Genomic DNA, 10,914 nt, shown 5'->3' with positions numbered 1-10,914 from the left:
TGGAGAAAGAAAGCTGGGCATTGTATGCATGCATCCATGGCTCTCTTCTTCAGACTACAATCCCTGCTCCTGCGATTTCCCTTCTGTGGTGGACTACAAGCTAAATAAATGCTTCTTCCCTTATGTTGCTTCTGTCAGTGTGTTTTCTCAGCAACTAAAAAGAAACTAAGCCAGCAGGAGTCCTTCTTAACTCCATTAGCATAACTACAGAACCCTTTTAGATGAGGAAACCCCAAATGTTCCAGTTCCATTCCTGATGAAATTACACTTCCACTTCCTTTTCATAAGATTTGGGATGGGATGCATTTGTAACTATTACCTATAATGTCTGCCATCCAGCAAGGGACAGGGAAAACAGTTTTGTGTAACTCATTAGCACAGTAGAAAATCACTTCACACTAAATGACCTGCCCTGCTTGAAGCAAGTGACTAGAGAAGAACTCTCCCCATTGCCCATGCAGAGGGCTCATATTTCCTATGAATATGAAAGCAAAAAAGGGTTCAGCATTTAAAACCTGGGCCCTTTTCCTTCTTCTGGACTTCAGAGAGCCACTGAGTCCAATTACACAGCACCCTGTGGGGCCAGGTGAGCTCAGGTTCAGACGCTAACAGTGCAGGGACTCCTGTGAGCCAATTTAGGGCTTTACATTTTTTTAAACAATATCTTTTAAATGAATATTGTGTTTCACTAAAATATTCCTAACTAGTTTTGCTGTTTCGTGAGTCAGGAAAGCCAGCTCTAGAGAAATCCAGTTGAACAAATTTTCAGGGTAAGGCTGGGATAAAATAATTTTGCATTTATCATTTAAGTTAATTGTAATGAGCCAGAGTCTAATGAGCCTTACCTCTAAACTCCATTTAAGACAATAGTTAATTGCTTCATTTTAATAAATGTTGTCAGGATAGTGAACATAACAATGACAGAGCACTCAATTACTACTGAGCCTAGAAAATGAAGACACACAGAGCTTAATGGGATCCATAATCTGAAAAGGCAATTAGCATCCAGAGGGGAAGCCACCTCATCCCTGCAAAGGCTGTGCAGGCAGGGCAATCTGTGTGCAACACACACGCGGGTCTAGATTACACCAGCATCAGGAGGGCTTCTGTGTTCCACCTATCTAATCCTATTGCATCTGCCAAGGAAATGGAGGCACAGGGAGGCTGTGTGAAACCTTCGTGTGACTCAGTGCAGCCTTGGGAGTCTTCTTCTCAAGTCTGTGTTCAGCACAGTGGCGCTTTGTGGTTTTGATGGATGCAGTTAGAAGTTTGGAAAGTCAAAGACAAAAGCCTGAGACACTAATTCCTGTTCCCTGACGGAATGGTGGATGTGGTGACAGCATTCCTCGGGCTGAAGTCCTGGGCTGGATGTGAAACAGAAAGCAAGCTGAGCACCAGCATCCGTCACTCTTTGCTTTCTGCTTGTGGATGCCACGCCTTTTCCTCCATGATAAACTGCACCTCAAACAACGAGTCAAAAGGAACTATTCCTTTCTTAAGTTGCTTTTGCCAGGAATTTTGTCACAGAAGCCAAACTGTGACTAATACTGCACCATTGGCACCCACAAAGTTTCAAACATCACAGCCTGGCTCCCACAGCCTTGAGGATGGGGTCCCCTGTGCTTAGGATGCTTCTTTCAGTTAATCCTCTCTGAGAAGCTCTTCAGGGACACACCCAGAGGTGCATCTCCCAGGCAATTCCAAATCCAGTAAAATGGACAATAGAGACGGTTTCAGAATCATAGCGGTGAGGGCCTGGTCTTCATCTGTAAAATTAGAAATTTTGTTCACGGATCTTTAATTTATTTTTCTTTTTTGTTCAGTAGCAAGCTGTTCATCATAGTTATGTTTACTCACCTCACACCCTGAAAGCATGCTTTTGGATTGCTTTTCCATTCAGATCTTCATTCTTTGCTGAGATTACACTCTTTAGTGTAATCTAGCAACAAGTAAAATTTTGCTTTAAGTATTATGATTCCCCTCATTAATATAAACAATAACAGTATGCCACCCTGTGCCAAGGTTCCCATGGAATCTGGGGAGATCGGCTCTTATTTGGCAAGGAAGAAGACCTGTACAGAAGGCCTCCAGTCAGGTGTCTGACCTTGTCTGGCTGTGGGACCTAAGAACAGGAGTCAAGGATTTTTATGGTAAGGTCTTGGAGTCTGGGAGCTGAATATATAATCTTGAATATTCTTCCCAGATTTGGGAATCTCTGCTTCTAGGTTCTGTGATTTCATGCTGTGCATAATGTTAATTTGAATTTCTGGGACTCAGCTAATACTGTGTGCCTTCATCCTTCAAATTACTTTAATTTGACACAAAGAAATTTTGTCACAAAGCAGACTGAATTGCACCACTGCTGTGGTGTGTGTGATTTCAGTGTAGTAACTTTTATTAAGTGACAGTGAAATTCAAAGCATCCGTAACAAGCTGTTGACACACATGACATCACACTGGCTGTAGAAACCAAGTGTCTGCATTGTCTGCATTAAACACTGATTAATACGCAGAACCAAGCTTTCTATTTTCAGGCAAAGACCAGGAAAATATGTACCCTACCCGTCAACCTTCATCTCTATATCATATTAAGCCAAAGAAAAGGTTCCAGATGGGGGAAAGGAGGTACCAGGGGTAACATTTTAACTGGAATAGGAATGAGGAGGAATATTGGGGGAAGAAACAGTGTAGTGGAGTGGGATGGGGACAGGAGGGAGAAAGAGGTGATGTGGATACTAAAGATAGAAAGGTGTAATGGAGGTTAGGGTTGGAGAGAGGAACGGATGAGGGAAAGCATTGGTGATGGAAAATTTTAAGCAAGGATGTGAAGGAAGTAGTGGCAGAAAGAAGGGTAGCTAAAAACTAAGACTGCGCGAAAACCTTACGGCTCTGTCAGAAGAAGTAGAGAGATTGCAGAGCTGCAGGGTAGAATGGGGAGGTGCTGGGAGATGCTGTCTTCTGGGAGTGGCACTGTTATTGCACCTCTGACCTCACAGCAGCTGTGGTTATCTGCCCTAGGCCTCCACAAGACCACGTCAGTCAGCACTCAGATATGGATGGAGGAGGGGCACATAAAGCCCCAACCCTAGCTAAGGAGCTATTGGCAGTTGATGGATGCTGGGGAGGGGGTACTTTCTTGAGGGCCATGGCATGAACTCTTATTAGGCCTCCCCAAAGAGTTCTCCTACAAAATGATCTAAATAAATGGAGAATTGTGTTTTCTTAAATTATCCATGTCAGTCGTATTAAGATGTCTTAGACACAGATTTGTAAACCAACTTTAACTAATATGTTGGCAGTTGGAATCCAGGGACCACGTTGCTGCTAGGCTCATGCTGCTCTGACAGGCCTGCATTGCCACCCAGGGCCATGGTGACTTCTGGGCCCAGGCTGCTGCTGATGGCTGTGTTGGGGTCTGCTGTAGCTGGGGTCTGTGCTGATGTCCCTTGCCCATATTACCCCAGGAGCCAATAAGAACCATGTGTTGAACCATGTGTTGAGGCATAAGGGCCATGCTGAGCTAGCTGACCCCACCTCTCACTGGCCCAGGGAGAGCATCTCCTCTGATCAGAGAGCTGCCTCTGACCCTCACCAGCCCTGAAGTAAAGGACCCTGTAACCCTGGCAAGGGTTCAAGGGAGAACTGGTTGACCCTGCCCCTAGTAAGAGAGCTGCCCCATATCCTCACTTGGGAAATCTGGTCCCACCCTTCATCACGGGGTTTGGGAGAGCTGGTTCTGGCTCTCATCTGAAGGGTGTGGTCCCAACAGTCATGTCAGATCAACTCTGTTACTACCCAGAAACACATTCAGGGCTTTGAGTTGGCACTCCCTGTTGTCAGAGTTTCTTTAAAAAGAAAAAAAAAAGGAAAAAAGAAAAGAAAGAAAGAAAGAAAGAAAGAAAGAAAGAAAGAAAGAAAGAAAGAAAGAAAGGAAGAAAGGAAGGAAGAAAGAAAAAATGGGGGATAGGGGAAGAGCTACCACTGTTTTTTAAAGCAAAAGAGACCATGCCCAAGTGGGTGGTATCTTAAAGGCTATTGGCTGAAGGAGCAGAAGGAGCTCCCAGAGCAACTCCCTATCTACTCTATGACCTGATGAAGTGCACAAGGGGACTACTCCCATGCAAGCATAGCCATAAGATCTCCGTGACTTGGGACAACAGCAAGATATCCGAGAGGAATTTTTGTGAGGGTCCAGTATTGGTGGTGTGCCAAAAGCCAGAGGTCTTGAACCTGACCAACCATACACTACACTACGAACATTTGCAAGTAAAGCTGTGTGGACTGCATGCATATTGCATGGTACACAGCAGCTCCCAATGCCACAAGATGAATGAAGAGGCAATGGACAGGTGAGAGAGATGGAGGAACAAAGTGGGTTTTGGTTTGCTTTTTGTTTGGTGTGTTTTATTTTTGTTTGCTTGTTTTTAATATTTTAGCCTTAGTTTTATTATATGTTTAGTTTTTCTCTGAGGGGGTGCTACAAGAGTAAAGGATAGATACAGAGGGACTGGGGAAACGAGTGGGATTGGGGTACATGGCAAGAAATTCCCAAAGAATCAATAAAAAATTATGTTAAAAAACTGTGTTGGCACAATACAATTGTAGAGAAAATAGCAATAATTTTTTTAAAAAAAGAATTTTTTTTCTACTGAGGTGACATTTTCTTTCCACTTTTAAGTCAGAATGAAGTCGCAACCATTTGACATAGCTGAATTTTGGAATGTGCTATTTAGTTGATTCTATGACTACCACCAGCCTGTGGTATGTTTGCCTATGCCCGTGAGGGAAGCATATTTCGTGCCCATGGGTTGACAACTGTATTAATGGGGACATGTGTGAGATGTGGTCAGCTGTAAATTGAAACTGCAGGGCTTGCCTTGCAGAGAGTCTGCTTCACAGGGTGGCTGCAGGCTTTGAAACTGAGACAATAAGAGCTGTTGTGCATTGTATTTTCTAGAAGAGAGGCCAAAGGATCCAGCCAAAGGATTGTTCCTAAAACTGTAGCTAAATCACAGTACTGCAGTAGTTCAGTTTTAATTTTGCATTGATGGGGAGCAGGGGTTGAAAGGATTGAGACGCCCGTTTGAAAGGTGTGGTGACTGAATGAGAAAGTTCTCCATAGTCTTGGGCCTTTGAAAGTTTGGAGCCTGTTGGTGATGTTGTGTAGGCGGAGATGGCCCACATTTCCCGGCCACTCAGACCCGAATAATCACACAGGAGCTATATTAATTGCAACACTGCTTGACCTATTAGCTCAGGCTTTCTATTAACTAACTCTTACATCTTGAATTGACCCATTTCTATTAATCTGTGTATTTCCATGAGGCTGTGGCTTACCAGAAAGTTTCCAGGTCCTTCTCCTTGGGCAGCTATATGATATCTCCCTGACTCCACCTACTTTCTGTTTATATCTCTGTTCAGATTTTCTGCCTGGCTTTACTCTACTAAGCCATTGGCTGAAACAGCTTCTTTAATAACCAATGGTAATACAACATATGCATAGCATACAGAGGGGAATCCCACATCAGTGCTGTGTGTGTATATTTTGGTGGCACAGCCTTACTGGAGGAAGAACATCACCAGACATGGGCCTTGAGATTAAAATTCCCATGACACTTCCAGTTCATTCCCTGCTTCATGATTAGGGTTCAAGAAGTGAGCCAGTAGATTTTTGTTGGTACTAGCATGCCTCTTTCCATGATGGACTCTAACCCTTGAACCATATGCCCAGGTAAATTCTTGTATGAGGTGCCTTTGTCATGGCATTTTATCACAGCGACAGAAAAAAAGCTAATACAGAAGGTTAGAATTGGGGCTTACAGGCAACTAAGATAAACCAGCTTCCAATGCTGGAGGGAGGGATTAACATTGAGCACAATGCCATCAACATTTAACCCAGGGCTGCAAGCTAGACTAGACTCAATTACAAGAATCCACTTGAGCTTTCTTCAAACTAGTTGCAGACATCTGTGCAAAGTCATCCAAAGTTTGTTGTTTATAAAATATTTTTAATAAAATACATAAATACTGTTTGTAGATGGAGCAGCAGGCTGTGTTCCTGACCTGGCTCCCAGCCACCTGGCTAGCTTATGCCCAGAAATAACAACACACAAACTGTATTCTTTTAAACACTGCTTGGCCCATTAGTTCTAGCCTCTTATTGGCTAACTTTCACATCTTGATTAACCCATTTCTAATAATCTGTGTTGTACCATGAGGTGGTGGCTTACTGAGAAAGATTCAGCATGTCTGACCTGATGGCTGGCTCCATGGCAGTCTGTCTCATTTCCCTTCTTCCCAGCATTCTGTGGAATGAATTCTACTCCATCCACCTAATTTTCTGCCCTATCAAAAGGCCAAGGCAGTCTCTTTATTAACCAACGAAAGTAACACATAACAGAAGACTCTTCCCCATCAACTGTTGGTGCTACTCCGCTTTACAATGTGATTTGGCTCGTCTTGCCATGATCACATGGCAGAGGAGGATACTCTACCAAGCACATCCAGGAGTCAAACAGTACAAGCCCCAGTCAACAGTGATGGGCATTCCAAACTTGAAACAAAGTAAACATACAAGATATGAGTTGTTTGAGCAGGGATCATGAACTCTAACATTGGAAAAGGTTTTCAAAGCCCATGTGGGCCAACTGGTGGGAGGCTGTTGGTAACTTTCTGAGCTGCTCCCCAGAGACTGTCCCACCTCACCAGGAGCAGAGGCAGTGTAGGATCTGAGCAGTGACAGAGAGACTGAAGGCACATGCAGATGACAGATGTCGGATGCTGATAGATGTGGAAGTCATTCTGGTGGGTGTGGCAGAACAAGCAGGTAAACAAGACATAAGAGGATGAAAATCAAGCTATGAGACAGACCGAAGAAGTCAGCAAAGCACTGTACGCTCCACACCTTCCAAGCAGCAGCTGGTGCCTTCTGAGGAGAGAGAGTTACTTTGTTTAGTAGTATGGCGACTGGTAGAGTCTTCATAAGCCATGTATGACCCCACATACATATGACCAGCACTACTGGGACACAGTAGATCTTTTTTAAATTATTGAACATGAACATGAAGTTCAGGAGGAATTATGATAGGAGGGCCCTTCAAAGAGCTGGAAGGGAGATTTGGGGTAGACATAACCAAGATATACAGTATCCATGCATGAACTTCAAAGAATTAATAAAAAAAAAGTTGGGATTTTTATTGGTCTGTCTGTATCTTGCTTTTGTTTTTACTTTGAATGGTTATGGGTTGTGGATATCCACACTGATCCACTTTTGCTAATATAGCTGTACGCTAAAAGCTTCTATATGTCCCCAAACAACCTTGCCAGCTGGGGACCAAGTGTTCAGACATGTGTGCCTATGGAGATGACTCCCGTTCACACCACAGCAGAAGTGCTACAGTTTTAAACAATCATTTATTCTCTTTAAAAGCCTTTTTCCTGAATGGTGAAGCTGGGAGCACAGTTGTTCTCAGCATGCTGTCTGAGAGTAAATATTGTATGACATAGCTTCCTACCGTGGCCAGGAAGCAGTTGACAGAAAGGTTAGCTGGGCAGAGGAGCTAGCGAATGCTCCCACATCCCAGCGCCTTGCCCTCACTCAGCAGCATGGAAGATACACTTCCTACACCTGCCTCCCAGTGCCTTGCCTCTTTCTCTCCGGACTGCACATGTAATAAGATGGAGCTCTGGGGTGTGAGAGTAAAACTCACAACCCTGCCCTCTACCAGCCTCACAATCATGGTGATGGCACTTCAACCCTAAATTTCAATTTTCTCAACATAAATCAGAGATTGAAATATGTTTGTGAAATATGGTGTGTCAGACAAAAAGCACTGTCTGGCAGATGTGAGAATTAGTGAATTTTGGGTGCTGTTTTTCATGAGAGGTTGGATAGGACTAGAGAGGTCAATATTTACCAAAGGAGACCTGGGTCACCCTAGCACTTCACCTCAGTAGTACAAGTTTATAGTCAGGGGAGACAGACGCATGTCATACACACCATCTAGACAGAGGCAGGGAACTGCAATGTCTTTCTCTGGGGCTGATTTGAGGTGGGAACTGGTTGAGAGAAGGTATATGTGGCTAAGAGGGCACCCAACACATCATAGTTCCCTCGCTGTGTCTAGACCCAACCCCTTGGAACCAGAAAACCCAACTCTGTTGTGAGGGAGAATTGCTCATCTACCGTGGAGACAGCCCAGCATGCCTCAGTCCAAATGTATAACCCGAGAGTCAAGTAAAGAGAACTTGGAACAGTTCTCAGGATGTAAAGAAATGGATCCCATAGTCTTATGGGTCATGGCTATACCTTTAAGCATTAGCTCTATCCACCTTGGGTAGAATGCAGGAGAAGGAGGCCAAAGTGAAGGAGCTGCCCTGGACACTCTTCTGTCGTGGGCCGAGTGAGTTGCTCCTCTAGAAGGTATGGTGGGAGGAAATGCTATTCTCTGAAGCCCTGACTCAGCATCCTCATGTGAAGCAAAGCAAAAAGCTCTCCAGGCTGCCCTAGGATGAATGAGTATCTGAGCATCTGGGACAAGAGGAAGATAGGGAGAGACAATTGGAAACTCATCATTGACTTGTTTGGATCTAGCTTTAGAATCACCTGCCATTGTCTATTCCCTAAGTAACCATCATGCATCCACGTGTAATGAGGATAATGTGTCCCACAATGCACTGGGTGGGTCCAAAGATACCATAAACTCTTAGCAGGTCCCTGGTGACCCAAAAGTGCAATGCTGTGGTGTTTAAGGAGTGAACTGAAGGAAGTCCGATGCTTATTCATAAAGAATGAAAGGGTAACGCATTGAGGACTAGCATCCCTTTAGATGGTGTTTGCCTGCTAATGGTACTGGCTGGAAAGGCTGCATGGGAATCGTACACACAGTTTGTGCTGCTAGCCTCAGCACAGCCAGTGCAGTTCTAAGAGACCAGTTAACTCCTGGGCTCACCCACTTGCGGGGATAAGCTTATCCACATCATGCCCACATAAAACTCCAGTTATTATCAGAAAGTGGCATATTTACTGTGAAATCTCCCTCTCAAGGTTGTGCTTTCTCCCTGCCCTGCTTTCTTCTCTGGTATCTTCTCTAACTGCTGACATCACCCTGATTTTCGAATTCCCTTCCAGGCCTCCAGAATAAATATCCTGACCTACATTCACCAATATACAGAACGCTGACAGTTAGACCAGTGCTTCAGGAAGTACTATGAGCCTCTGTGTCTAGCTTCACAATGTGGCTGAGAAGCCTTAAAATCTGTCAGTGAGAGTCCTTAGGGAGAGTTCATTGTCAGGGCCATGGAGAGGGCTCACAAGCCCTGCCCTCTTTACCTGCTTACCCACGCTCTTACTTCTAGGGAAGCGTAGGCAAAATACAACCCTTCCACCTCTTGTTGTCAATAAAGTTTTATAGTTACACATCTATACTCATTTTAAAATTGACTATTGCTGCCTTTGTGCTATTCGTCAGAGAGACCGTGGTGGCCAAAAATCTTAAGAAATTAATTGTCTGACCTCTAGTTGAGAATCTCTTGGCAATGGGTGGTTTATGAGGGCGTGAGAGTAAGTTTTCTGCAGGAATGTGCTGCCAGAGAGACTTCCCATGCTCTAGTAGATGCTCTTAGGTTCGTGTGCCCTGATGGAAATGGCATCCACACTGGAATGTGCACATTCCCGGGGAGCTCACATGCTACATGCTGAGGTGCTAGAAGAAAGCATCATAATTACATTGAAACTGATCTCATCTTTTAAGAGTCAGTGCTTTTGCTTGAATATATATATATATATATATATATGTTTAATATTCATTTCTGTGTGACATGTAATTAGTGTTATGGAATTTCAGAAATTACTTCATTTTTATTACTATATAACACATATTATAGTTATAGTTGTCGATGATTTAATAATTATGATATATCATGTAACTATATAGTACTCATTGCAATGTACTAATGTTTTAGATGTCAATAGTTAACAATATTCGCTAAAGTTTTAGAGTACTTATTTTATGCCACTGTTCAAAACGATTCATAGAGACTGGAGACATGGTTCAGTGGTGAAAAGAGCTGCCTGCACTTGCAGAAGATCAAGACTTCCCAGTAGTCACATGATTGCTCACAACCACCTTTAAGTACAGTTCTGGGGTATCCAATGCCATCTTTTGACCTCTGTGGGTACCAGGCTGCACATGGTGCACATACACACAGGCAGGCCAAACACTCATGCATATCAAATAAATAAGTCTAGAAACGACTCATAGGCAATGACTAGTCTAAAGCCACTGTATGTATTAATGTAAAAATTATTTCCATTCTTATCTAACAGATGCAGAAACTCAAGTACATGGATTACAGAGCTACGCAGTCTGTAACAAACATGGATCAGTTCTGGGTTCTAAACCGAGAGTCTCTCTCCTGACTCCACACTGAAAAAAGGTTCCTTCAAATTCAGACACCTATGTTTACCAGCATGAATAAATGCAGGCAAATATTAAAGAATATATATATTATTTTAATGATTGAATAAAACTTACAGAACCGAAGTTCCCGCACACAGGAGGTAGGAAAGCAAGAGAGCGTGCAGCTTCCGCGCACTCCATATATTCGTAAACAACCGCCTCAGGCAAACCCGCCCTAATTGGGTGGGCTTAACCCTACATCTCCCCCTTTTGTCTAAATAAGCCAGAACTAAACCAAATACAACTATAAACAATAATAACAAATGATAAATATAACTAACAATATTGAGAACAAAAGTTTTGCTAGACATTCTATCTCAAGGAGTCTAAATAATGTAGAAAGTAACTACAATTAAATAATCTTCAACTCCGTCAGAGATCTGAGAAGGGAATAAATATTACTTAACAAATTGAGAGATATCCAGAATGTGCAACAAATGACAGAGACAACTGA

Source organism: Microtus ochrogaster, unplaced genomic scaffold (assembly GCF_000317375.1).
Source record: "Microtus ochrogaster isolate Prairie Vole_2 unplaced genomic scaffold, MicOch1.0 UNK18, whole genome shotgun sequence".
NCBI lineage: Eukaryota > Metazoa > Chordata > Mammalia > Rodentia > Cricetidae > Microtus > Microtus ochrogaster.
This window is presented reverse-complemented; position numbering follows the sequence as displayed.